Source organism: Ovis aries, chromosome 18 (genome assembly GCF_016772045.2).
Source record: "Ovis aries strain OAR_USU_Benz2616 breed Rambouillet chromosome 18, ARS-UI_Ramb_v3.0, whole genome shotgun sequence".
In the NCBI taxonomy this organism is placed as follows: domain Eukaryota; kingdom Metazoa; phylum Chordata; class Mammalia; order Artiodactyla; family Bovidae; genus Ovis; species Ovis aries.
In genome coordinates this window covers 20203616-20230295 of record NC_056071.1, presented here as the reverse complement: position 1 = coordinate 20230295, position 26680 = coordinate 20203616, and the positions used below count along the sequence as shown (strand labels likewise).

At 50.4% G+C, this 26680-nt stretch overlaps 1 long non-coding RNA gene across 4 annotated transcripts in view; it reads right to left on the bottom strand.

Moving 5' to 3' along the window:
* Positions 1 to 2420: 2420 nt before the first annotated feature.
* LOC105603092 (uncharacterized) overlaps positions 2421 to 26680 on the bottom strand; it is a 30558-nt gene continuing 6298 nt past the window's right edge. Inside the window, exons 2-4 of one of the 4 annotated variants that reach the window (XR_009597079.1) lie at positions 15415 to 15618; positions 5786 to 15229; positions 2421 to 4489 (exon numbers count right to left, since the gene is read on the bottom strand). This is a non-coding gene — a long non-coding RNA (uncharacterized LOC105603092). The other 3 variants (XR_009597078.1, XR_009597080.1, XR_009597081.1) reach the window with 3 other exon arrangements.

Below are 26680 nucleotides of genomic sequence, written 5' to 3'. Positions count from 1 at the left end.
CTTGGGAACCTCGGAGCTGCAAAGGGAAGTGAGCCCCCACCTTTGTGCTCCCTCCTGACTCTAAAGCTACAGGATCCCCAGGCCCCCCTGGCTCACCGCCTCTAGCCCCCACCCACCCCTACCTATTCATCTGTGCTCTGAAGGCCTTTCACAAGGCTCATCCTGTTGGCCTTGAAAGGGGCTTGCATTGAAGCATGCTCAGGGCTGTGTTTGGAGGGAGAGATTCCAACTGGAGCTACTGTGCCTGCTTTGAAGGTGCTTCCTAAGTTGCATCAGTCGCGTCTGACTCTGCCACCCCATGGACTATAGCCTGGCAGACTCCTCTGTTCATGGAATTTTCCAGGCAAGAATACTGGAGTGCGTTGCCATTTTCTTCTTCAGGGGATCTTCGAGACCCAGGGATCAAACCGTCTCTTATGTCTCCTGCATTGGCAGGTGGGCTGTTCACGACAAGCCCACCTGGGAAGCTGTGAAGGTAGGGGAGCGCAGACCTAGCAAGGTGGAGGTGACCGATGGGCCCCGGGGAGGGGCATGGAGCGGGTCTCCAGACCCAAGACTGCTGTCCCACATGGCTCCCAGACTATTTTCTCTAAGGACTCATGCCCCAGCTCCGTGTAAGGGGTGGACCGAGGTGACCTGCAGAGGGCTCGGTCACTGCCACGATTTGCCGTCCGCTCCTGACAGCCCAACTTGGATCCGTGGATGAGCAAGTGCAGGGCTAGCTGGAACTGTGGAAGGACTGGCAGTCACTAGGTATAGACACTCTCAGACAAAATGTCAGAGACGTTTTGGTGTGGCTTTTTAGGAAAACCAGGCTGTGGGGTGCCCTCCCACATCAGTCCAACTCTGGGGGAGCCCTGAGCTGGAAAACTAGGGGGCACCAACAGCCTTCTCTGTGAACGCATCCACTGTGGCATCCCCACCCACACCCCCAGGCCAGGGAGAAGGAGCAGAGATGGAGGAGGCACTGTGTGCCTGCCACACATGCGACTCAGGTGCAGACATGCCGAGACCTCACCATCGACAGAACCCTGGAGACACAAAGATGAGAGCCCGCAAACAAGCACACAGTGTGCAGCAGTTGTTGCGTCTTCATCAGAGGCACTGTGATGGGTGCCTGATCACTTCATTGTGGACAGACACACACATACACACAAAGAGACATAAACACACACACACACTGGAAACCTAAAGACAAACACCCTACGGACTCAGACACAAAAGAGGGACAAACACACCTTGGACCCACAAAGATAAACACCCCCATGGTGTCCCAAGGGATCCAGCCTGGGGGCAGGCAAATACCTTGTCTGCAGAGAACTTGAAAACAATAGTAAAAACACACCTTCGGGTCTGCTTTTTCCCACCTTGCACTGGCAATTCTTTAACCATGTCAGTGATAAGATATTCCTTTCCCCTCCCCAAATTATTTTGTTAATTCTAACCTGTTAGATTTTTTTCAGGTGATTTTTGTTGTGGTAAAATACACAAACAGCTGTGTGAAAAAAACAACTGTGGTGTTAGAGAAGACTCTTGCGAGTCCCATGGACTGCAAGGAGATCCAACCAGTCAATCCTAAAGGAAATCAGTCCTGAATATTCATTGGAAAGACTGATGCTGAAGATGAAACTCCAGTACTTTGGCCACCTGATGCGAAGAACTGACTCCTTGGAAAAGACCCTGATTCTGGGAAAGATTGCAGGCTGGAGGAGAAGGCTGGGGATGACAGGATGAGATGGTTGGATGGTATCACTGACTCGAAGGACATGAGTTTGGGCAAGCTCCGGAAGTTGGTGATAGACACGGAGGCCTGGCGTGCTGCAGTCCATGCGGTCGCAAAGAGTTGGGCACGACTGAGGACTGAACCGAAAATATACAAAACATGAAATGAACCATTTGTTGTTGTTTATCGTGACTGTTTTAACCATTTTTAAGCGAACACGTCAATGGCATTAAGTACACTCACAACGATGTATAACCATCACCACTGTTTCCAGAACTTCTTCGTCATCCCCGTCAGAAACCTTGCACCCATTAAACAACTTCCATTCCCCCTCCCCCGGCCCCTGGTAATCTCTCTCTACTTCCTGTTCCTATGAATGGCCTATTCTCAGTTTCTCATACAAGTGCAATCATGTAACACGCGTCCTTTTGTGTCTTAACCTGTTGACTCTTATAATAAATATGTAGGCTTCAAGTCGGGCTTCCCTGGTGGCTCAGCAGTAAAGAATCTGCCTGCAATGCAGAAGATCCGGGTTCAATCCCTGGATTGGGAAGATCCCTTGGAGGAGGGCAAGGCAACCCACTCCAGTATTCTTGCCTGGAGAATCCCATGCACAGAGGAGCCTGGCAGGCTGCAGTCCATGGGGTCGCGCAGAGTTAGACACGACTGAAGCGACTAAGCAGCAGCAGCAGCAAGCTTCAGGTCAGCACATTTTTATTAACTAATTCTGTGTTCTGTATGGAAGTTAATCCCAACAAGTCCCATGTCCACACAACACAGTTGACCCCACATTCAGTTCTGGTGTTTGGAATCAACTGTTTTCAGGTGCAGTTCGTGTCTCCAAGCCCTAGGCTCTGTGATGGCGAAGTTGTAGGAACAGATTTGAATTTCTTCGTTTTATTAGTATTTAAAACAATGAATCAAAATGTGAGTTGTGAGACCATAATAATTTTGTTAGGAAAGTGTGAATTTCCACTGGGAAATATTTCACTGAATTTGAACAGTCTGTTTAGAATTAAAGTTTCTTCTTTTAAAATTGTTAGTCTTTTATTCTGATTTAATTTTAAGGTAATTGTATTCATTATTGAGATAGACCAGTATATTTAAAAAAATATAATTTAAGAAGTATGTATCCACTTTTCCATTTTTTGTACTATAATAATTATTGCATTTTAATTTTATTTTTGAAATGACATGAATTTATATACAAAATTCAGTCAAAAGAAAATTTTGGCTGCCTGCCATTTATTCATTGTTATTCATTTCATGGTCGTTACTGCTCATAATTTTGTCTTGTAGAGGAGGAGTGGTGTTAAGCATCGGCTCAGCCTATATGCCAGCTACACCGTGAAACAGACAACTACACCATAGACATATTGTCCCTCTCTCCTCTCTCTCCTTCCCTCCTTCTCTCTCCTTCCCTCCCTGCTAAGTGCCCAAAACCAAAGATCATGCTGTACACAGATCTCCTTAGCGGACAGCAAACCCCATGATGGAAAGGTGGGTCACTTGTCCCCGCCTCGGTTCGGCCCAGGTTGAGCGCTGCCGTTGGGCAAGGTGAGGTCTGGAGTGGACCGGCGAGAGAGCGCCTCCGGCTGGGACCGGAGAGGACGCCTGAAGCCAGGGAAACCCCCGCACCTAGCCCCAAGGTCCCATTCCTGATGCACTTCCGAGGTCTACCACGAGGTGCCGCTGTAGCAAAGCGATCCCCACCTATCCGCCCCTTCCGAACCCACTGGGCAACGCTTGCGGAGGGAGCACCCTCTCTGTGCCAGGCCTCGTGCCCGGATCTCGGGGTTTCCGGATAAGTAAGGTACCGTCTCTTGTCCCGGAGCATCGCACAACCTGGCGTCAGTGGTGCCAGTCACGGGCGCTGTCTGCGCACACAGGCAGGAGCGACATCGCCAGTCAGAAAGTGCCAGTGTAACCGGGGAAACTGAACCTTGAGGAACAGCAGGAAGAGCCGGGAGCAGGGGAAGGGTGCTCCGAGTCGAGGCAGAGGTGTGCACAGGCCTGGAGGTGATCGAGGGCAGAGGGGAGCGGCCAGCAGAAGGACTGGTCGCTGAGTGCTTTTCATTTCAGTTTAATTCAGTTCAGTTGCTCAGTCGTGTCCGACTCTTTGCAACCCCATGGACTGTAGCACGCCAGGCCTCCCTGTCCATCAACAACTCCCGGAGTCTACCCAAACTCATGTCCATTGAGTCGGTGGTGCCATCCAACCATCTCATCCTCTGTTGTCCCCTTCTCCTCCCACCGTCAATCTTTCCCAGCATTAGGGTTTTTTTCAAATGAGGCAGTTCTTCGAATCAGGTGGCCAAAGTATTGGAGTTTCAGCTTCAGCATCAGTCTTTCCAATGAATATTCAGGACTGATTTCCTTTAGGATTGACTGGTTGGATCTCCTTGCAGTCCAAGGAACTCAAGAGTCTTCTCCAACACCACAGTGCTTTTAATCCCAGCCTAAAGAGTTTGGGCTTTACCAGGTAGGACTCTAGGAAGCCACAAAAAGGTCCGGTTGGAGGTACACTTAGAAAAGTATCCTGCTGTTATTTGTATTTTTTTTTTAAGAAAAGAAGTGGCTGCAAATATAAAGAGTATGCACACATACACTCCTGAGTATTCACAGAATTTATCCCAAAGATACACAACAATGATAGACATTAGTTTCTTCTGGGAGTGAGACTGGGGGCTGGGCACAGGGGTGGGATGGAAATCTTCTCTGTGTGTATTAGTATTGAATTTTGAGCCATGTGAATGAATCATTTTTCTGAAAAATAAAAATTATTAAATTGAAGATTATAAAGTCTTTATAATTAAAAACAGATCACGGGGCTTCCCTGGTAGCTCAGCACTGAAGAATCCACTTGCCAGTGAAGGAGAGCCAGATTTAATCCCTGGTCTGGGAAGATCCCACATGCCTTGGAGCAACTAAGCCTGTGCACCACAGCTATTGAGCCAGTGCCCTGGAGCCCGGGAACTGCAAATACTGAAGCTCCTAGGCTTCAGTAGTTGCCTAGAGTCCATGCCTAGCAATAAGAGAAGCCACTGCAATGAACAGCCCTATCACCACAACTTGGAGAAGGTGATGGCACCCCACTCCAGTACTCTTGCCTGGAAAATCCCATGGATGGAGGAGCCTGGTGGGCTGCAGTCCATGGGGTCATGAAGAGTCGGACACGACTGAGCAACTTCACTTTCACTTTTCACTTTTCATGCATTGGAGAAGGCAATGGCAGCCCACTCCAGTGTTCTTGCCCGGAGAATCCCAGGGACAGAGAAGCCTGGTGAGCTGCCGTCTATGGGGTCACACAGAGTCGGACACAACTGAAGCGACTTAGCAGCAGCACCACCACAACTAGAGAGTTGCCCCCTGCTTGCCACAACTGGAGAAAAGCTCGAACAACAGTGAAGACCCAGCACAACCAAAATTAATTACTTAAAATTTTAAAAGATCACTTTGGCTATGTTGAGTAGCACAAGTTACAGAGACAGAGACTGGAGGCAGAGAGAAGGGCAGGAGACTGTGCACTGGGCCTGATGAGATGGAGGAGGCCTGGGCCGGGCTTCGGGTGGGAGTGAGTGCAAGGCTGGGGGCTCCAGCTTAGCAACAGGCACAGAGTTCAGTTTATCAGCTTTTATATAGCTACAAAAAAAGGGAGGGGGCATGAAAAGAAGAATATACTGCTTTTTAAAAAAATCTTTATTGAACGTGTTATAATATGGCTTCTTTTTTTTTTTAATGTTGTTTTGGTTTTCTGACCACGAATCTTATTGGATCTTAGCCCCCTGACCAGGGATTGAACTCATACATACGCCCTGCATTGGAAGGTGAAGTCTTAACCACTGGACCAGCAGGATAACCCCTAAAGTATTGCTTTTTAAAAGAAAACTACAACATCCAAATAAACAAATGTTTAGGTGTCTGTAGAATGGAACTAGTGCCAACCAGCCAATTTACTCATAAAGTAAATTATGTTCAATGTGAGTGCATGTTAATAGGTTTGATAAGTGGGGGGAAGGGATGCCCAGTGGGAGCCTTGTGGGACCTGACTCCATTCCATACCTCCAGGGTATGCAGTTAGCTGCAGCACCGGGACCGACCTCGGCTCCTCGGCCTCCCAGTCCTCGATGGCCTCCCCTTGACCGTATTGATGCCCTGCACAAAATGGTTAGTCGCTCAGTGGTGTCCGACTCTTTGTGGCCCCATGGATTGTAGCCTGCCAGGCTGCTCTGTCCATGGAATTCTCCAGGTGAGAACACTGGAGTAGGTTGTCTTTTCCTTCTCCAGGGGATCTTCCTCATCCAGGGATTGAACCCAGGTCTCCTGCATTACAGGTGGATTCTTTACCACCTGAGCCACCAGGGAAGCCCTAGAATGTCTCTGAACAGATACAAAGGAAACTGGTGTCAGTAATTGCCACTGGAGTGGGGAACCAAGGGTTGGGGAACCAGGTAGGAAACTCACCTTTTCTGTCTACCCTTTGTACAGATGGTATATTTCACAATGTGCTTTAAAAAAAAAAAATCAGGAAAAAAACAAAACATCCTAGATAAACATCCAAGATACCTTGTTATCCGAAGTGATAAATTTAGATTTCAAAATCGTAGGTACAATATGACCCCTATTTTTGTAGAGAAAAATGTACACTGTATCTCAGTGTACAGCAAAGTGTTGCACTGTGTGCTATTTTAACTTAGTTTTATTTGACATTCTCCTGATAAAAATTCAAACAGTAGAAAAGAGGATAAATATAAAAATATACCTCCCCCCCTGCTTCCCTCAGTTCAGCTCCCTGTCGCCTCTGCTCAGCTCATCTTACCAAAAGCATTAACAGTTATTAAGTCTGTGGGCAGGACTGCAGGGGATATTTTCTTTTTTGTGCTTTTCTGAAAGTTCCAATGTTTCTCAATAAGCATCAGTTCAGTCAGTTCAGTCGTTCAGTCATGTCCAACTCTTTGTGACCCCATGAATCGCAGCACGCCAGGCCTCCCTGTCCATCACCATCTCCCGGAGTTCACTCAAATTCACGTCCATCAAGTCGGTGTTGCCATCCAGCCATCTCATCCTCTGTCATCCCCTTTTCCTCCTGCCCCCAGTCCCTCCCAGCATCAGAGTCTTTTCAATAAGCATATATGCTGCTAAATCACTTCAGTCATGTCTGACTCTATGTGGACTGTAGCCTGCCTGGCTTCTCTGTCCATGGGGATTCTCTAAGCAAGAATACTAGAGTGGGTCACCATGCCCTCCTCCAGGGGATGTTCTCCATCCATGGATTGAACCCACGTCTCTTATGTCTCCTGAATTGGCAGGCGAGTTCTTTACCACTAGTACCACCTGGGAAGCCCCAAGCATATATATTACTATGGAAATAAGAAAAAATACATACATTTCTAAAGTGCTCAGAATTAAGTGAGGCCTGCCTCGGACTTCGCTGGTGGTCCAGTGGCTAAGGCTCCAAGCCCGCGAAGAAGGGGGCTCGGGGTCCATGCCTAGTCAGGGAACTAGATCCCACATGCTGCAAGGAAGAAGGAAGACCCCACATGCCACAACTAAGGGTTTGTTTTCACATGCCCCAACTGAAGGCTCCTCATGCTGAAACTCAAAGACTCCGTGTGCTGCAACGGAGACCCAGCATAGCCACAAAAATAAAGAAATATTTTTAAAAATAATAATACAATTTTTTTAAAGTGAAGTCTCTCTTCCTTCCTTCCCTCCCTTTCTCAACTCTGGAGAAACAGGCTTGGAGCTCCTCCACCATTGTTTCCATCCACACCAACCTCCCTCACTTTTCTAAGTTCCTGGAAAGGCTTCCAGCTCCATTTTAAATAAAATCCTCCTTCTTCACCTCCTGCTCAGGCCTCATGGTCTCTACCCTCCCCTCCATCCTTGAACCTCAGCCGCCCAGACCTCCTTTCAGATGCAGAGCAGAACCAGGGGAAAGAAACTTGTTGATTTTCTCGAGGGACTGAACCCAAGAATTCCGTCTTGTTCATTCTCAAGAGATTCTCCAGAAATGGATCCGAAACACAGAAAGGCATAAGGGGAAGCAGCCTTAAGACTCCTCTTTCACGAGATCTTGTGTTAAAAACAATAGGCCTTGTTAAAACCACACCTTAATGAGGCTCCTTCCAGGCCTAATTGTCACCATGGCAATGACCCCTAGCGGCCATCTTTAATTAACTCTGAGTCAGAGTCACCAAATGAACTCCTCCAGTAAATTGCCCGCCAGCCCAGGCAGTCACGTGGCCCCTCCTCTGTCCTTTGGCCTCCGGCACAGGTGATGGGGCAGAAAATTCTCAGCCCTGGTTTTCCTGTCTGTTTCCTGACTACCTGACAAGGTCAGGGGAGGGGCTTAGATCCATGATAATACTAGTAATAATAATAATCATAGAAATGATAAGAGCTACAATGCTAAGATAATGTGCATTATCTCCTGAAAGATTTATTTTTGGCTGTTCTGGGTCTTCCTTGCAGTGCATGGACTTTCTCCAGCTGTGGTGGGGGGTACTCTTCCTTGCGGTGCATGGGCTTCTCATTGTGGTGGCTTCTCTTGTTGTGGAGCATGGGCTGTGGGCATGCGGGCTTCAGTAGTGGCTCACAGGCTCCGTTGCTCCATGCTACGTGAGATCTTCCCAGACCAGGGATTGAACCTGTGTCCTCTGCACTGGCGGCAGGCAGATTCTTAACCACTGGACCATCAGGGAAGCCCTGCATTATCTCTTCAGAGTAATCCTATGAGGATTGCAGTATGACCACCCACCTTTTTCCAGATGCGGAAATGGAGGCACAGAGAGAGTCAGCCAGTAAGTGGCAGAGCTGAGATGTAAACACAGACTCTAGAGCCACCCTTGGAATCCTCCCACTGGAGATGAAGTTCATAGGGTCATCTGCTTCTCTTGAGCACAATAAATATCTGAGGTTTCCTGTCTACTGCTTTGCAGAGGTGTGATCTTGAGCCACTGGGTTCACATCTCTGAGCTTGATTCCTCATCTAGAAGAGGAAGGGGGATTCAAGTGGGTCCGGGGGTTGCAGCCTGAACAGCCTCATCAGTTCTGTTCAGTAATGACTCCTGACTCCATCAGAACCTTCCTGTTGTCTTTACCCTGGTGTGATTTCAGAAGCAAGATGCCACAAAGGTCAAGAAATAATAAATGTGATCATCTGTGCAAAGCCCCGAGCCCAGTGCCTGCCCACAGTAAGCGTTCAGTGAAAATTAGCTGTTACTGTTTCACTAAGTGAACTAAGTGGTCTCAGCTGTCCAAATGTGGTGATGGCCCTGAGAAAGACCTCCTCCAGGATAGGGCTAACAGTCGGGAACATGGGGGAAAAAGAAGCCGTGCAGATGGCACCGCAGTCACCCATTTTAGGGTGGGTGGGTGAAAGGCTCAGGCAGCTATGGGAGAACACACTGGAAGAGCACAATATAGCTGTGGACCAAAGATGAGAGCCACCATCTTGCCCTGGCCTTGCCCTGGCCTTGCCCCTAAACATGCTTCCGCCAGCCTAACCAGAGCAGGTCCAGAGACCCATCCACTGAGGCACATTCCAGCCAGAAGAAAGCTGTAGAGGTTAACAGGCACTTTCCCTCCCACCAGAAACACTCCCTGGACCATGCACAGGATACTTCTGCTTACACCCAATTGGCCAAAATTCAATCACATGCTCATTCCTAACCCCAAGACAGGCTGAAAGTACAGTCTTCCTTTTGGGTGTGCAGGGGGAAATGGAGACAACCCAGGCTTTGCCATAAATCTTCAAGTTCTTCACACCACTCTGAGTAATATTTCTAAACTAAAATTTCTGACCATGTCTAAATCCTAAAGACAGTGTCTCCCTGCTGTCTTTAACATGAGCTCCAAATGTACAAGCATGAGTTGTAAAGTCCTGCTGGATCCAACTTCATTACTTCCCACTGACCCTTCATCCTAGCTACTCTGGACCACTGGCCTTCTCTAAATCAGCCGTGCTTCCGTGATTCTACCCCTGTGCCCAGGCTTGGAATGCCATTTTCTCTCATCTTCATTTAGTTAGATGATTACCTCCTCTCTGGAGATTTCCAGGGTCAGAGAGGAAGGGGTGAGAAGGACAGAAAGGAAAGGCTGTGCCTTCAGACACAGGCTAGAGAAGGAAAAGGAAGTCTGCTGTCCAGGGCTAACGTGGGGCCTGACCTGGAGGTACGGCAGCCTTACATGTGCAGCAGGTGGCAAGCTGGGGCTATCCTTGAGTCTGTGAGATGAGAAAAGGTTATGGGTTCTAATTAGTTCTTGTGACCTCATTTGACAGATGAGAAAACTGAGACCCAGGACTTCCCTGGTGGTCCAATGGCTAAGACTCTATGCTCCCTAGACTGGGGGACAGGGTTTGATCCCTGATCAAGGAACTAGATCCCACATGCAATAACTAAGACTCAGTGCAGCTAAATTTAAAAAAAAAAGAAAAAGAAAAAACTGAGACCTGAAGACAGGCAGTAACTTGCCCAAGGTCACACACAGAGGCATACCATCGGTGCCCATACCACACTTGTATTACTAGGTTTAGCCTGCATTTGGGTGTTTTATGGGACAAGGGGGCAGTCTTGGGGGCATCATGCCAGGAGGTGTGGTTCATAAAGGGGCTAAATGGGCAGGGGGTACCCAGGGGTCCAGTCTCTCAGTTGCAACGTTGGCAGCCCCAGAAAGACACACACACACACACACACACACACACACACACACACACACACACACCATGGGGCCTGGGACCTGCACTTGGTCTGGCTCTGCAGTTCTCCTATGACTTCATGAGGGGACACAGAGCCACTCAAGAGAGGCTATGGAGGCAGAGGAGCACCTGAGGGAACCCACTTGAATTCGTCTGCTCCACTTCTGCACCTGGATACCAAGAGCATGAGGTTGGTCCTTGTCTCCATCTTTGGTACTTGAGACTTAGGGCATCACGTGCCCTCACTAGACAGTCACAGCCATCATTCCAAAAATGAGCTCTGAGTGAGAGAGGCCCCCTCTGCTTCTCAGGGCTGCTCATCAAGGCTGCTCAGGGATCACTGCAATCCTAAGTTCTCAGGACTCTCACTGAGCCCAGGGTCCCAGAGAGTAAAACCTGCTACCATCCGCCTAAATAAGAGACCAAACAAAGCCTGACCACATCTGGGGGCATTATTTCTTTCCCAACTTGAAAAATAAGGCAAAAAGAGATGTATACTGCCTCCTGAAGGGAGGCTGAACAAGAAAGGCGGCTCAGAGAGCCTCAGGTCTAGGCATGGGGCCTGCCAAAGGGTATGTGGTCCAAGGCCACTCAGACTCAGATTCACAGGTTGGAGAGAAGAAGGAATATGCCCTGATGCTCCCAGTGCCCACCCCAATCTCGTCTTTATGAGGTTAAAGCGCTGTGAAGCTCTGATCCCAGAAGGTTGGATGTCAAACCATTTCATCAGCTAGGATCTTGACTTCAAATGAAAAAGAAGAGGGAAATGAAAACTCTCCCAAACATGTGTGCCCTGAATGTCTTACTAAGGCTTAGGTAGGTTCTGAGCCAATTTTAGAGGCATATAGAAGGTGAGGGCATGGTCTGCCAATGGGACACTTACCTGGCTGAAAATATTTGGCCCAGGGTTTGACCACCTCTTGGGGTTCCTTCCCTTTGGCCTCCCTGCCAGCTCCATTTCCCTCCTCCTTAGCCTGTCTGGCCATGTCAGTGCCAGCTACCATTTCCTCTTACTCTCCTGGTCTTCCCTCTGCATACCAACTTAGACCCCCTTTTCTCAAAAAGGATCTCTTTGGGGATATATACAAAAGTCAGTTCTCAGTCACTGTACTTGGCCTGTCAGTATATAGACACTTTCAATCTCTGTTTCCTTCTTAAGGTATCATTCCCCAGACCTCAAGGATACCACTTTCTTATTCTCCTCCTACTCAAAGACTCTCCCTTTTGGTTTCTTTTACTGATTCTCATCTTCCTCCTCTCAAAGTATCCCAGTGTTCAGCTCCTAGAGCAATTATTTTTCTTTCTACACTCACTCCCTAGTATTCTCATCTTGCCTTGTAGTTTTAAATAAGACCTATAAGGTAACAACTTTCAGATTTAAAATTCCAGCCTGGACCTTTCTCCTGAACGCCATGCCTATAAGTCTAGTTGCCTATGGGACCTTTCCCCCACCCAACTATCTGATAGACCTCTCAGACTTAACATGTCCAGAGTCAAGCTATCTTTTTATTTTTTTTCCCAGTGGCACCACTTGTGGGTTGTGGAATCTTAGTTCACTGACCAGGGACTGAACCCAGGCCCTTGGCAGTGAAAGCATGGAATCCTAACCACTGGACCACCGGGGAATTCCCAAGCTGATATGTTGTTGTTCAGTCACTCAGTCGTATCCAGCTTTTTGCAACCCCATAGACTGCAGCACGCCAGGCTCCTCTGTCCTCCAGTATCTCCCAGAGTTTGCTCAAATTCACGTCCATCGAGCCGGTGATGTTATCTAACCATCTCATCCTCTGCCACCCCCTTCCCCTTTTGCCTTCAATCTTTCCTAGCATTAGGATCTTTCCCAATGAGTGGCTGTTTGTATCAGGTGGCCAGAGTATTGGAGTTTCAGTATCAGTCCTTCCAATGAATATTGAGGGCTGATTTCCTTTAGGCTTTACTGGTTTGATCTCAAGCTGATATCCTCATCCCCCAGGTTCTGCTCCTCCTTCTGTCATCTCAGTTTAGGAAATAGAAGCCTTATCCTTTTAGGAGATCAGATAAAATCCCTGTGATCATCCTTGATTCCACTATTTCTTTCACACCCCACCTCCAGTCCCTCAGCAAATCATAGCAATTTTGTCTTCAAAATAAATGAGCAATAAGCCAATTCTCACCTACCTCCACTATCCTCACAGGTGTTTAAGGTGGGAGAAGTAGGCAGGGCCTAGAATATTGAAAGAAAGGAGAGGTCTCTTGGCTGTAACAAGAACATTTAAGTTTTACTCTGAACTATATGGGAGATCATTGAAAGGTTTTAAATATGATGAGATCTGCCTCTTAAAAAAAACTTCCTTAGGTACTGAGTGGGGAATGAATCAAGGGGGCCAAACTGGAAGCAGTGAGATCTGTTAGGTAGCTATCGAGGTTTGGTGGCAAGATGATAATGGTGTGCATTACCTTCCTTAGATGAAGAATCCCCCACCTCAATTCCCTAGGGAGGAGCCAGTCTCAGAGGCTGGAAGGCAGGCCAGGGTGTGGGTGAACCCAGCAGAGGCGGTCTGTGTTTCAGCACCACTGGGTGGACAGCTCCTGCCCCATCCTCAGAACTGGTAGCCTCGGGGTTCAGCCCTCTCCCAGCGCCCGACGTTGAGGCCGGTAGCTAGGGGAACTGGCCCTGAACTGGGCTTAGGTGAACATCATTCCTGTGGAAACTCCGTTTGCTACACTCTAAAATGGAGGTGATAACACCGTCACTCCACACCACAAGGCTGCTGCCAGGGCTAACGAGTCCACTACTCAAGGACTCTGGGCACCAGTGGATGCGGCTGCCTGGAGTGTCTGCACAGGCTTGGAGTTCATTTCCCTGACTTGAGAATTTAAAATGAAGCTGAATCTTCCCTTGAGGGAAGGAGCTGTTGGAAACCTAACCTGGGGTGTTTCCCCGGGAAGTTCCTGGTCTCCTACACCACTGTGTCACGTCGCTGCTGACAAAGCTCCAGGTAACTAACTGCTGCTCTGAGAGTTGGACAATCAATCTGAATTGTTTCAGGCACAGTACAGATTTTCTCCCTCCAATAGCAGTTTCTCCAGGATGAGACGGCAAGAGTTAGGGATCCCATTTCTGCCCTTCCCTTTGCTGGGCTCTAACCAAGTCTAGTTTCTCTCAATGTGCTTGAACTGGTTTGGTTTTTTTATTTGGAGATTGGCAGAATTCCTTTTCATGGAGTTGGTGTGCATGACTTGGGGTCAGCAGACCAAAGGGACCTTGCTGTGCTGACTCAGGCAATCACAAAGACACAGTCTTGCTGGATCAGGGAAGACAAGAGGGACTGCAAGATTTCCCTCTCTGAAATGGGGTTTTCATTTCAGAAACCGTTTTTCTCCCCACAGAGGAGCTATCTCTGAGCTTCCCTGAGGGATAAGGGAGCAGAGAGTCAGACTCTAGCCTTAGGTTTACTGGCAAACTACAGCGGGAGCCAAACTGGCATCTGGAATTGGCCCCACACTGCTAATCCTGCATCAGTCTGGCTCTTCAGTCTTATCTGCCACTGCCCAAGTCCACACAGTTACCTCGCCCACTTCCCCCTTTCTCCTTCCCTTCCCTCCGGAGTGAGGCCCAGAAGTCCTCTAGGAGCCTCCCCACACTTTGAAAGGGCTCAGTCTTTAGGCCTGCCAGTCTCCAAGAAGACCAGGGCTTAAGTGTCTCAACCTCAGAACCATCCTGCCCCTATGAGAAAATGAGGTGGATATGGAAGTGGGGAGGTAGCTGGCAGCAGGTATCTTGGTGTGAAAAGGTAGCCAGACTGAGACCTCATTCAAACTCCAGCTCCTTCTCTTTTTGCTCACTCACTAGGTGACCTTGGGCAAGTCCCTTTTCATTTTACTGCTCGCAGCCTCGGTTTGCCCAACTGTGAAATGGGATGAATGTGGTTCCTCCCAGGGAGCTACTATCAGGAGTCACTGAGATAAAGTAAGCCTTTTACCACAGCCCCAATGACTCATTAAAATGTGGGTGCCCTCCAGAATGCGAAGTGCCTGAGGAGAATCTTAGAGCTAAGAGAGACTTCCCTCACCCCAACTAGTTCATTTCCTAGTATCTCTCTAGATCTCTGTGACCCCCATTGAGGACTAGGCAGACATATTCACATTTATTTTACAGATGGGAAAAGTGAGGCCCTGGAGATGACCTACTCTGTCTAGGATCCCGCTCTGGCTCCTCTGACCAAGACTCAAGATGAAGGGAAATGTTCACCCTGAGCCAGAGTTACCTTAAGTTCCTCTCACTTCCAGGGGCTCCAGAACCCCATTTCAGAAACTTGTAAAGGAACTTGGGAACGACTGCTCCTTCATCTTTAAATGAAGAGAAAAAGACTCCTTAGATGAGCATGAGGATTGAATTAGATAAAAATGCAGCAATGCGTCCAGGATTTACAGACGCCCCAAAGAAATCCACATTTCCGCCCCCCCTCCCCCGCCGCAAGGGGCTGATGTTTTGGCTCCAAAGAGTTTATAAATGGAAACGAGTGGCTTCACCACTCCAACTCAAGTTCTCTTGGAACCCCTGAGAGGGCAGGAGCCAGGCTCCAGACGAGTCGGTGGAGGGGCGGGGCAAAAGGCTTGCGCGAGGAGCCCCTAGGGCCGGCGAGGCCGCCCATACCTGCTCTGGAGTCGCTGGCTCTGACTCGTTCCTTGGGCCCTTGGGCGAGCAGGAAGCTGAGGAGAGGCATCCGAGATGGGTCCCCCGCTCCCACCCCTACTTCAGATTCCGGTGCCAGATTCTCATCCTCAACCCTCGGGGCAGGAGATCCTGGGGTTGGAGAACCCTCCTGCGGTGGGGAGAGAAGAAAACCATCCTCGGTCATTCGTTTCTCAGTGTCTGACTCCCGCATTTTCAAAGCCCAGACTCAAACTGATTTTTAATTAGCCGCGATGATGGATTGTCAGCAGCTCTGATATTTTAAAATACCTTTAAAAACAACTATTACGTAGATAGATATGCATATATACATACCAGGACTCCAGAATTAGCTCTTCTCTCAGCTGCGGACCGCCACCGCGGGGTAGCGGCGGAGAAAACAGCGCGGCAGGAAGTGGAACGCAGAGTGTCACGCAGAGTGAACGCAGAGAGTCCAGATCGCACGTGGTAGCCCCGCCTGGTGCCAAAGGGGCTCAGGTTTTACCCCTTCCCGGGTCTGCCCAGGGGTGGCTTGAAGGGCTGGGGGAAGGATACGGTTTTTACTTCCAAAATGCCCGGAAGGAGGCCCTGGCACCCACGCCTCCCAAGTCACAAAGTCTCCCCGAGACTTTAAGCGAGAAGTACAGGGCGCTTACTCCGTCCGAGCTGGGAGCTGAGGGCGCAGCGGTGAAGCACCATCGCGGGTCGCCACCAACTGGGCTTCCCTGGCCCAAGCTGGTGCAGGACCCAAACCCGGGACCCTCGCACTCAAGAAATCTGGCCTCCACGTCAGAGTTTTTTCCAAGTAAGGAGCCACACGGCTCTACATGAGCCCCCAGTTTCCCGGCTATCCGACAGCTGCTGCCCTGGCAGCTGCCCAGCCCACAGTGGGTGCTCCGTCGAGCGTAATTCTTGCAGGAACCCGCCATGCTCCTGCGATTCGGACTCCCCCTGCTGGCGCCCTAGGTAACGACCTGAGCGCTCACCGGCGGCGAAAACTGGAAAGCTTTTTTTTTTTTTTTGTAAGCTAGCGGTTCCTCCAAACGTTGTCTACCAACCCCGACCCCAGCCCCGCCTCCCGCTAAAGTTACACAGGAGAAGATTCCGGGAAGATCTTTTGTTCCTACAACTTATCCTAAATGCAAACAAAATAAAGAATGCATTCATCTACCCAACAAGTATGTTCTGAGCACTCTAAGATTAACCACCTTGAGTGGGTAGTTGTTTCTTTCTCCAGGGGGTTTTCCTAACCCAGGGATCGAACTAGTGTTCTCGCGTTGCGGGCGGGTTCTTTACCAGCTGAGCCACCAGGGAAACCCAAGAATACTGGGAGCACTCTAAGATTAACCAGCTTGAGTGGATAGCTGTTTCCTTCTCCAGGGAATCTTCCCAATCCAGGAACTGAACTGGGGTTTCCTGCATTGCAGGCAGGTTTTTCACCTGCTGAGCTACTAGAGAAGGCAGATTGCTTACTAGCTGAGCAACCAGGTTAACCACCTTGGCTAACACTAATTGAGTGCTTGCTTACTGCATGCAGGACATTGTTGGGCTCTTCTACATGTGTTGGTTCATTAAACCCTCACAACAGCGGTAGCAGGATGGCACTGTTATTATCTCCACTTTACAGTTGAAGACATTCAGGCTCCAAGACATGTGTCCAAGGTCACACATAGCTGGTAAATGGCTTTGAATTTAGGCTGTCCCCAGTGCCCAGGCCATCAGCCAACACATTACATATGGGACACTGTGGTTTAAAAAAAAAAAAAAAAAAACCCACATTGGAATTGGCTTCAAAGCATCTTGTTCTCTAATTTCCCTGGAGAATTTCTCCTAGAAAGAGAAACAGATGAATGTTTAATCTAGAGAGAGACGTAAGGGTTTTCTTGGTCACTTCCTGGGTATGTGTTTCCTTGTGGCACCAAAATAAGATGGTTTCCCCACATTTCAAAGGAAAAGTAAATTAAAAAAAAATTTTTTTTTCCAAAACATGTAACTCACTAGCAGTTTTAAGATCCCCATTTATTCCTTCAAAATTGTACTTCCTTTCCAGAAGGGAAGAGAATGAGGCTTAATAAAATTCAGTAGCCCATTCCTCATTTCTAAGATGAGCCAGGAACCATGAAGAAAACCGACTTGTCACTGTCTCAGAATGGACCTGTCACACTCTTCCTGAGCCTCTCCTTTGTTCCTGGGGGCTGGCAATGGGCCCCCCTGAAATTACACTGTGCAGAGTTGAGTTAGAGAAGGACTACCCACCATGGAGAGAGTTTCACGGTGAGAAGGCCCAAGGCTGTTAGAGTAGAGAGAGGCCTTGGATACCAGTGACTCTATCATTTATCCGACACAGGGACATAAATGTGCCACAACTGTACCTTAGGCACATGACATAAAATGGGCCATTCCAGTCCCTGATACTGATATTCCAATGTGGAAACTAGAAACTCATTTCACCGCCTTCTACTCAGCCCCAGGTCATGCCTATACGCTGCCCCAGGCCCAAAGATTGTGTGTGGTTGCCCCTTTTAAGTGGAATAGGAAATGGCAACCCATCCAGTGTTCTTGTCTGGAGAAGTCCATGGTCAGAGAGAGCCTGGTGGGCTACAGTCCATGGGGTCACATGGTCAGACAAGATTGACCAACTGAGCATGCATGCATACACGCCCCTTTTAAGACTCTAAGGTTTTTAATTTATTTATTTTTATTTTTGGCCCTGCTGGATTTTTGTTTTTTTTTTTTTTTGCTGCACATAGGCTTTCTCTAGTTGTGGTGAGTGGGGGCTACTCTCCAGTTTCGGTGCGAGGGCTTCTCATTGCAGTGGTTTTTCTTGTTTCAGAGCATGGGCTGTAGGACTCATGGGCTTCAGTAGCTGTGCTCTTGGGCTCTAGAGTGCAGGCTCAGTAGCCGGTGCACCGGTTTAGCTGCCCCTCAGCATGTGCGATCTTCCTGGACCAGGGATCTAACTGGTGTCCCCTGTATTGGCAGGCAGATTCTTAACCACTGGACCATTAGGGAAGTCCAAGACTCGTTAAGTTGTCTTGAAGACGGGTTTGTATGTTACTCATCATTGTACTCTGAGCTCTGAGCACAGGATCTGACACAGAAGTACAGGTGGCGCTGAACTATTAATAAACAAATTCCCCCAAAGCATCCCTGACTGGTGATCGTCTTGCCCCTATCTGAATCCTCCTGGAAATGGGGCACTCAGTACTTCTCCATGGGAGTGCTTCCCCTGTGAGTCAGTTGGTAGGTTGTGTTCTTCCTTTTGTAGCTTCCTAGACCTAGTATAACCCACTGAGCCTTTCCCAAGACCTTTGAAAAGCTACTGATTGTATTGGAGCCCAGTTGGAAGGGGAAGACTGGAAAGGGGAGATTTCTCTTTCCATGGGGAAACCCACCTGAGCCCCAGAGGAGAATCCAGCCCATGCAGAAGTTGAATTCACACACAACGGGTAGTTTGTTGGGGCTTACTCTTGAAACTCTCCTGCATGTCTGGTCATGAGTGTCTGGGAGAGACTGGCATGGCAATGCTAAAACGACACTGTAATGGCATTTCAGATCCAGAGTATTTTCCTGTATTTTCACATCAGTGTTAGCTAAAGGAAGTGCATGTGTCCACACATGTGTGTGCATGACAGTTTCTGTACCTGAACACAGAGATTCATTCTTGGATTTCCATCCAGGCTAGGCAGGATCCAAGAACATGACCAGAAACAAGCCTATATTCTGGGGAGGGAAGGGGTGTGGCATCACCACAGTGTGCACAAGCTGGTTGATGCCCTGCTGCTGCTGCTGCTGCTGCTAAGTCACTTCAGTCGTGTCTGACTCTGTGGGACCCCATAGACGGCAAGCCCACCAGGCTCCTCCGTCCCTGGGATTCTCCAGGCAAGAACACTGGAGTGGTCCATGGGATTTTCCAGGCAAGAGTACTGGAGTGGGGTGCCATTGCCTTCTCTGGTTGATGCCCTACAGTCAGAGAAAAAATAGGGTCCAGAAAACTCCAGGGGCATATATGCACGTATGTATGAGTGTATAAGGGGCTTCCCTGGTGGCTTAGCAGTAAACAATCTGCCTGTCAAAGAGACAGGGGTTTGATCCCTAGGTTGGGAAGATCCCTTGCAGAAGGGAATGGTAACCCACTCCAGTATTCTTGCCTGGGAAATCCATGGACAGAGACTGGTGGGCTACAGTCCATGGGGTCACAAAGAGTCAGATACGGCTTAGCGACTAAACAGCAGCATGAGTGTATAAGAGTGTGTGTGTGTGTTCACAAACAAACCCATCTGGGTGGATAGTGTGAATGTGTAAAGACAAAGACAAATTGGTTCTACGTCTGGGTGACAGTGCATGTGGTATGTGAGTATATTTACAAGCATTTCTTTTTTTTTTTTTTTACAAGCATTTCTAACCTGGTTTTATGACAATTGTCATTTTGTAGCTGAGCGTATGTATGCATGTATGCATGTGTGTATATGTGTCTATAATGTAATCCCAAGACTATATATGAATGACTAGGGGTGTTTGTGTATTTAGATGCAAAACCATATTTCAGCCAGGGTCTGAATGATTCTGTATGCCTGTGTGTTTTTCCTGCACACCCCAGCATGTTCCATATTCCCCAGCCTCACAGACATACGTGGATGTTCTGACTAGAGGCTGAGCCTAGGCAGGTCCCCAGGTGGGCTGAGCATGTAGCAGAGTAAGTATGGGTGGCTGCTGTTTACGGGCAACCTCACAGAGGCTTTGTCTGATGCCCACTCCCCATGGCCCCTAAATTCCTCACCCTGGCAGGACATAGGCTGTCCTTCCTTCCAGATCATCTTCCCCCGAGGAGTCCCTTTAACTCGTAGCTCCTTTCCCGGTCAGGAGGCTGAGAGTTGGGGGATATTCATCTCCAGGCGGGTTTTTGTTCCGTCTCATGAAAGGCCTCAATGGCTGGGAATACCATTCTAATTACAGGGAAGCCCAGCTTATGTGGGGGACACAAAGGGCTGTGGTCTCATAGCAGCTCCTTCCATCCGTCAAATAAGGCTGTCTAATGACGGGGTGAGAGCTGTGAATGCCTAAAACAAACTCGAAAAGGAGGGAAAATAAAGCCGCCAGGGGCTTAAAATATATTAAATTACCCTGATTAGGAGTCGTGGCTTTGCAGGAACTGGTTGGAGAGGCTTGGGTCCCGCTATTCACTTGGCGGGGGGAGGGGTCAGTAGGTCGGGAGGGGTTCACAGAGCCCGGCCCATTCTCATGCTAACACCAGGGTCGCGCTGCAGGCTTAGTGGGCTGGAAAATAGAAATGAATTTGCCGTAATCCTCCTCCTCCTCCTCCTCCCAAGCCCAGGAGAAGCATTGCTTAATTGCAGCCCCTTAGAGCGTGCTGGGCATTGGGGCAGGGCCACACCCTGGAGTCTGGACCCCTCAGCCTTCTCGCTCCTCACTCATTTTTCCTATAGGGCAGGTTCAGGGCCTCAAAGCAGATTCCAAAGCATTGGCGGAGGCGGTGGTGGGGGTGGGGGTGTAGTGGGCAGTGTGCACGTACATGAGTGTGCACACACACTCACCCTCCCTCCTTTCGAGGGTGTCAATATTCACAGTCACCCCTTTCTACCTATATATGCCATGCACAAACACAAATACTCCTCCACTCCTCCAAACACACCCCTTCACACACACTTCTGTAGACACAAATGCAACTCCACACAATCAGCAGACACACGTACCCCTTCCTGGGTGAACACACACAGGCCCTGCCATATTTTCACAGGCACCCATTGCATGGACACACACTCCTTTGTGTGCGTCTCTGTGTGTGTCATGGACACAGGCTGCTTCCCAGACACAAACATATCCCTCTAGACACGTTCCCTCAAACCAGTGACTTAGTACAATTTCAATGCTTACCGCAGAGGAAACTGAAGCTTAGAACACAGCCAAGGGACAGTGCCGCTGGTGTCAACCTGACTGCTGCAGGCCCTTGGACTGGTCTCTTTCCCACCTGGGCCTCGGTTTCCTACTATTAAAAAGAGGAGCTTGGACTAAATGTTCTAGAAAATTCCAGCCAGGGGTACATGTGCCAGCAGATTGTGTGGTGTTGTATTTGTAACTACAGAAGTGTGTGCGAAGAGGTGTCTTTGGAGGAGCGGAGGGGTATTTGTGTCTGTGCATGGCATGTTTAAGTGGAAAGGGGTGACTGTGAAAAATCACCCCTTGGCTAGGAGGGGTTAAGGGTTAGGGGTTACTCCTCCCTCACCTTCCCTGTCTCTGCACTCAGGTATCCTCTCCACAGTACACTCCACAGTGCACACAGTCACGATTTTCTGGTTTTCGAAGGGTTACAGACTGGAGGGCGGGCCTGGGAGTCCAGTGGCCTGCATCCGCGCATGTCCCGCTGCAGGTGGCGCTGCCGTCCCGCTCACCCCACCCACCTTCAGCCGCGCCTATCTGTGGCTCCATCCGTGCGACTTGGCGGGTTTAGGACGCCACAGAGCCCCGCAGTGTGGCGCGCGGAACCCAGGAGTGACATCCAACCCCGCGCTTCCTCTACCCGGGACGCCCTCTGTCGGCGGATCTCGAAGAGGCTCGCCCGGAGGAGACCAGACGAATACACTTGACCCTCGGGGCTGACCCGAGTCGGCGCCGCGAAATCCACTGGCCCCGGTACTGCACTCCGCTGAGAAAAGCCAGGGAAGCGCTGGCCAGACTGGAACGGAGATTGCGAAAGTAAACTCCGCAGAGGGAGCGTGGGAACCGCAAGGCCTCGCCGCCCCCTTTCCTCTCGCTAAGAACATACCTATATTCTTGCCTAGAGAATTCCATAGACAGAGGAGCCTGGAGGGCTACAGCTCATGGGGTCACACACACACACACACACACACACACACACACACACACTTCCAGCGGCGCGCAGTGAGCCCCCGGGAATGAGTGAGCGGAGGGGGCTTACTGTCAGGGGCCAGGGGTCAGGGGCCAGGGTGGGCGGCCAGGGGCCCGCCGCCAGCTGCTGGCGAACCTGAACCAACCGGCCTGAGTTTCCATCTGAGCCGTGGGCGAAGGATGGCTCTGGGCAGCTGAAGCCAGGAAGAAGCCCCAGAACGGAAATAAACTTCCTTCCAGCCACCCCATGCAGAAAAGGCGGGGACCCTGAAGCCTCAGAAGACTTCCCTCGCTCCCCTACCCTCGGGGATCAGCTGAGGCCGCTGTCTCCCCTCCTCCCTGGAGGGCAGCACCAAGGCTAGTTGCTGACAATAGGGGCACGACCCTCTCCCCGAAAGCAGTGGGGGCCAAAAGTGCAAGTGAGATCCTCCGGGCTTGGACACCCAGGCATGCGGCGCAGTGGGCGGGCATCACTGTGGAACCAAAGAGGCTCGGGTTTAAGGTAGAGGCAGGATTGATTCACTGAACCGAGAGGTTTCAGAAAAGCAGACGGAACAGGGATGGCAGATCCCTCCCTATCTCCTCTAAGAGGTCCATGGTTAACTGCAGCCTGAAATTTTCAGGGGCCACCGGTACCTCCGAGGTAGAATTAACACGCAAGGGTCTACTAAGCCTAGTTTTGAGGTCAAATAACAGGTTTTGCGTAACCTCTGCACTCCCTTCCCACGGGAGTATTTGCACTGCTCCCTCCTCAAGTCTGATTCTGCAGAGTTCTGTTTTGGGGATTTATCTAGGCCGAACTTCCGGGCGTGGAAGCCCCGTGCACTCCTATCTTGGGGACAGAGAAACTCCCCCGGGGCCACTCGTCCAGAAGAGCCCAAATGAAATGAGGAGAGGAGTTGGAGAGGCTGTTTGAGGACAAACCATGCTGCATGGAGCGGACCTGGCTGACAACCTTCGCTGGGGCCAAAGTCTCCAGCGGAGGGCCTCGCCTGGGATTGTAGCTTTTCCCAAATGACTGTCCAGGCCTTGGGCCTGGCTGCAGCTTTGGGTAAGGGAACTAGCTCGGGATCCGCGGGGCCCTGATCCAGTTCAACTCTGCTCCTCCCAGGTCTCCTGGGGAGGCGGGATCGGAGCCCCGAGGGACAGCAGGTATGGAACCAAGAGCGTGGCTGAGAAGGCTGAAAATGGGGGAGCCGACTGGAAAGGACTGAGCCCTTATTGCCCTCAAATCAGGCTTCAGCTGCGCCTCGGTGATCAGTCCCAGTATTTGGGGAAGCACTCCTCCCACCCCCTACCCGCCCCTCACTCTCCAGGCACAGTCAGCCGCCCGGAAATCCGTAGGTTCCTGTGGAAGCGCACACAGCGACTCCATACAGTTTATTCAAAGCAAATTTATGGGAGCAACGAATTCGAATTCCAGAATTTTCTCCACATAAAATAAAACTTAAAGAGGTGACACTCAACCTCTAGACTGTGAGGTGGGGTAGCCTCTCTTTGGTGGAGAAGGTATTTGTTGGATGCCTTGTGGGGCGAGAGGGAACCCCTTCCACCCGGCACTCCCGGAGGCACCCCCGCGGCCTGGTGCCCCAGTTCACAGGGCGAAGAAGGCGCCCGCCAGACTCCGTGGCCACAAAAGGAGTCGCAGTCGGCTGGAGGCGGCCCAAAAGCGGCGGCGCAGAAATGCCTGAGTTCTCCCAACACAGGAGCCACCCGAGGCCAATGTACAGAAACTGCAGACAAGGGGCTTTCGAGCCGTCCCTAGTTGAGAGCATTTCTCCCGAAGTCGCCCTCATCGTTCCCTTGTCTGCCCTGACGCCAAAGGCTCACCCCATCGGTTACCTCCCTTTTATCACAAAGAGATGCGGGATCTTGGTGTTTTCTTTTTTTTTTTCTAGAATATTCCAAAAATGAGCGGCTGTATTTGGGTAAATTCCAGTGGGACCGAGCTTGCGTCCTTGGGCGTGATGGCGCTGCAAGGGCTCGGGTAGGATCTCCGTGGGCCTGGCGCGATCACCGGGAGGGCCTAGGGACTCGGGGCCACTGGCGTTTCTGGGGAGAAACGCAAGCCAGAGTTACCGAAGCCTCTGGTTCTCGTGCTCAGACCCGGCGTTCTCTGCTGTCTTTAGAGGAGAACCCAGTCCCCACCGCAGGTCTGCCCCAAGCCGAGCTGGTCACACCTGTCAGCAGTATAGCAAGACCCCAAGGGTTCTACCCAGTCGTTGGCAAGAGACTTGAGCCTGGATTTGCAGTGGCTGCCTGCGTTCAGTATAAAGGGAATGGGCTACGAAACCCCAATAAACTGCGATTTTCTAAATATCCCGGGTTCCTAAACCCCACCACCACCAGAAGCCATGCAAGGGCTGGGCGGCAGAACGGGGCTCTCAGCAGAGGCTCTGGGCTTCTATTTGTAAAACAATAAAATCCAGAGAGCCGAATAAAGACAAAGCCATTTTAAAACGTTCGATTGGTGAAATCTCCACACTTAGCAAACACTTTCATTTTCAGAGCTGTCTGTGGCTGCACACAGGTCCAGAAAATCGATTGTGTTTCCTGGTGAATTCCACCCAGGGAACAGAGTCCTGGGAATGCGCACCGGTGTACAAATGTTGGAAGGAATGGATGAGAGGCTAACAAGCGAGCCCCCAGGACCAAACACCTTTATAAACTTACTGGTGTGACTTTGCCGGCATCTACTTTTTTTTTTTTTTTTTTTTACCTGTTTACGCTGCTTCTATACCCTCCGTGGAGCCGCCATGGTTGTACGGGCCTAGCCAGCCTCCCTTTTTCTCCCTTTGCATAGGCAGAAACCTCAGTCGCTTCTGCCAGAAGCTACTATTCGGCCCAGTTGGGCCAGAAACGGCCCCCTTTCCTTGTACCGTGCAGATCCTTACATCCTGTGTCCTGCGTGCTCACGCCTTAACAGTCAGACACAGGTATGGGGCCTTCCTGGAGAGAGGGAGCACAAGATAAGACGTGCAGGGGCCCCAGCCAAGGTTGACAGGCACCACGGACAACTCGGACCAGCGTTTCCAATATATGGCCCCAAGTTTGGGAACTCTTGGCTTTGTGCAAGCGTGTCCACAGGACCCCGTAGACAGAACACAGGACTAGCCTTTCCGAAGACCAGGCGTTCTGCGGGCTGACTCCTGTCAATAGGAGAGAGGTGGGTTATTGACCTAGCGGCCTCCTCCTCTCCATCTATTGTCGCAGCTCAATCACGCACTTACCGGAAGAAAAGCGAGTTTATCTTAGCCTGGAGGAGTCTCATGTTGCGAGTGTGTGTGTGTGTGTGTGTGTCTAAAGGGTGGGGGAAGTTCTGCAGCCACGACTGTGCAGATGGGTTGAAGATAGACACTTTCAGAAAAGGGCCAATTTCCCCTTCACAATGAGCGCTAAGTACCTGATAAATGGGGCTGGTGTTTATTCATGAGCAGGTACTTTGGAGATGGCGATTAGAACAGCCGCCCTCGCCGCCTCGCCAAGGTACTTAAAGCCGGGCAGGTGCAACGCTGCGCGCGCCCGGAGAGCACAAAGCCCGCGGTCGCAAAGGCGCGGGGAGGGGCGTGAATGAGGGCCGCGCCGGGCCCCGAGGGCGCGCGGCGCGCAGGCACCTTAGCCCTTTGTTCCCCGTCCGAAGCCAAGGCCACTTCACCAAGGGGCGTCCCAGGAAAACCTCCCCTCTAATTACCAAGAATTCCCCTTCGTCCCTCCTCCCGTAGCCCAGCCGGGCAGCTCTCGGTCTGGCGGACGCAGGGACTCAGCGTGAGACCAGACTGGGCATTTGTGTAAACGCTGCCTGTAAGCTGGCTATTAGCTAACCAGCTAAGTAACTCAACAACTAGGAAAGCCACAGAACCCGGGCCTGGGAATAGCGCGGGCACGCGGCTCGAGCCGCCCCCGCCGCCGAGGCGCCACCTCTGGCCGTGCGGGTAACCTCGGGCTTTCAGGTTTTGTTTCAACTCCAAGGGGAGAAAATTGGGGTCTGTCTCTTTCCACAGCTTCCTGGCGCCAAGGTCGTGGGACAGACCGGATCTTGCCCTCGGAGTGGCTCTGGAATCCCTAAGAACCGCCAGCTTTTGCCCACGATCGGCGTCTCGGCGCGCGAGGAGAGCGCAGCTGGTGCGCGGGCCCTGGGGGACTGACAGTCCGGTCCCCAGCCTGCTTGGACGTGAGCGGCCGAGTATCTCCCTTGGAGTCCCATAGGGTAACCTGTGTCTCTCACCCCGCTGGGGCCTTACCCCCATCCCAGGCAGCTAGAGTGCTTCCTATTGGCCATGTCCAGGGGTCTGGGGCACTCAGACAGTGGGGGGACACTGTTGGCCTGACATCCTCAGGCTGTCTGGTTGCCTGTTTTTGTTTGTTTGTTTTAATAACTGTTTTGAAAACAGATTTCTCTCCAGTTCGGAGAATCAGAGAGGAGAAATCTATTTCAAGCAAGTTGGGTTCCTGGTGGGGAGAAAAATTCTTTTGATCGTAAATAACAGGACGGGACCTGACCTGACCCATCATAAGGCAGTTTTTTTCATTTTCTACCACAAATAAGAACCAGGTGGCTCTGCCACTTGAGGCAAATTGACCAGGTGATTGTAGACATTAATGTTCATTATAGATATTTCTTGGAACCTTGGGCTTAGAATAAATTGCAGATATAAGAATCCCAATTCCCCAGAAAATCCATCATCTGGGATGTGAGTGCAAACCAAAAGTGGTAAGCCAGAGGTGAGGCAGGGAG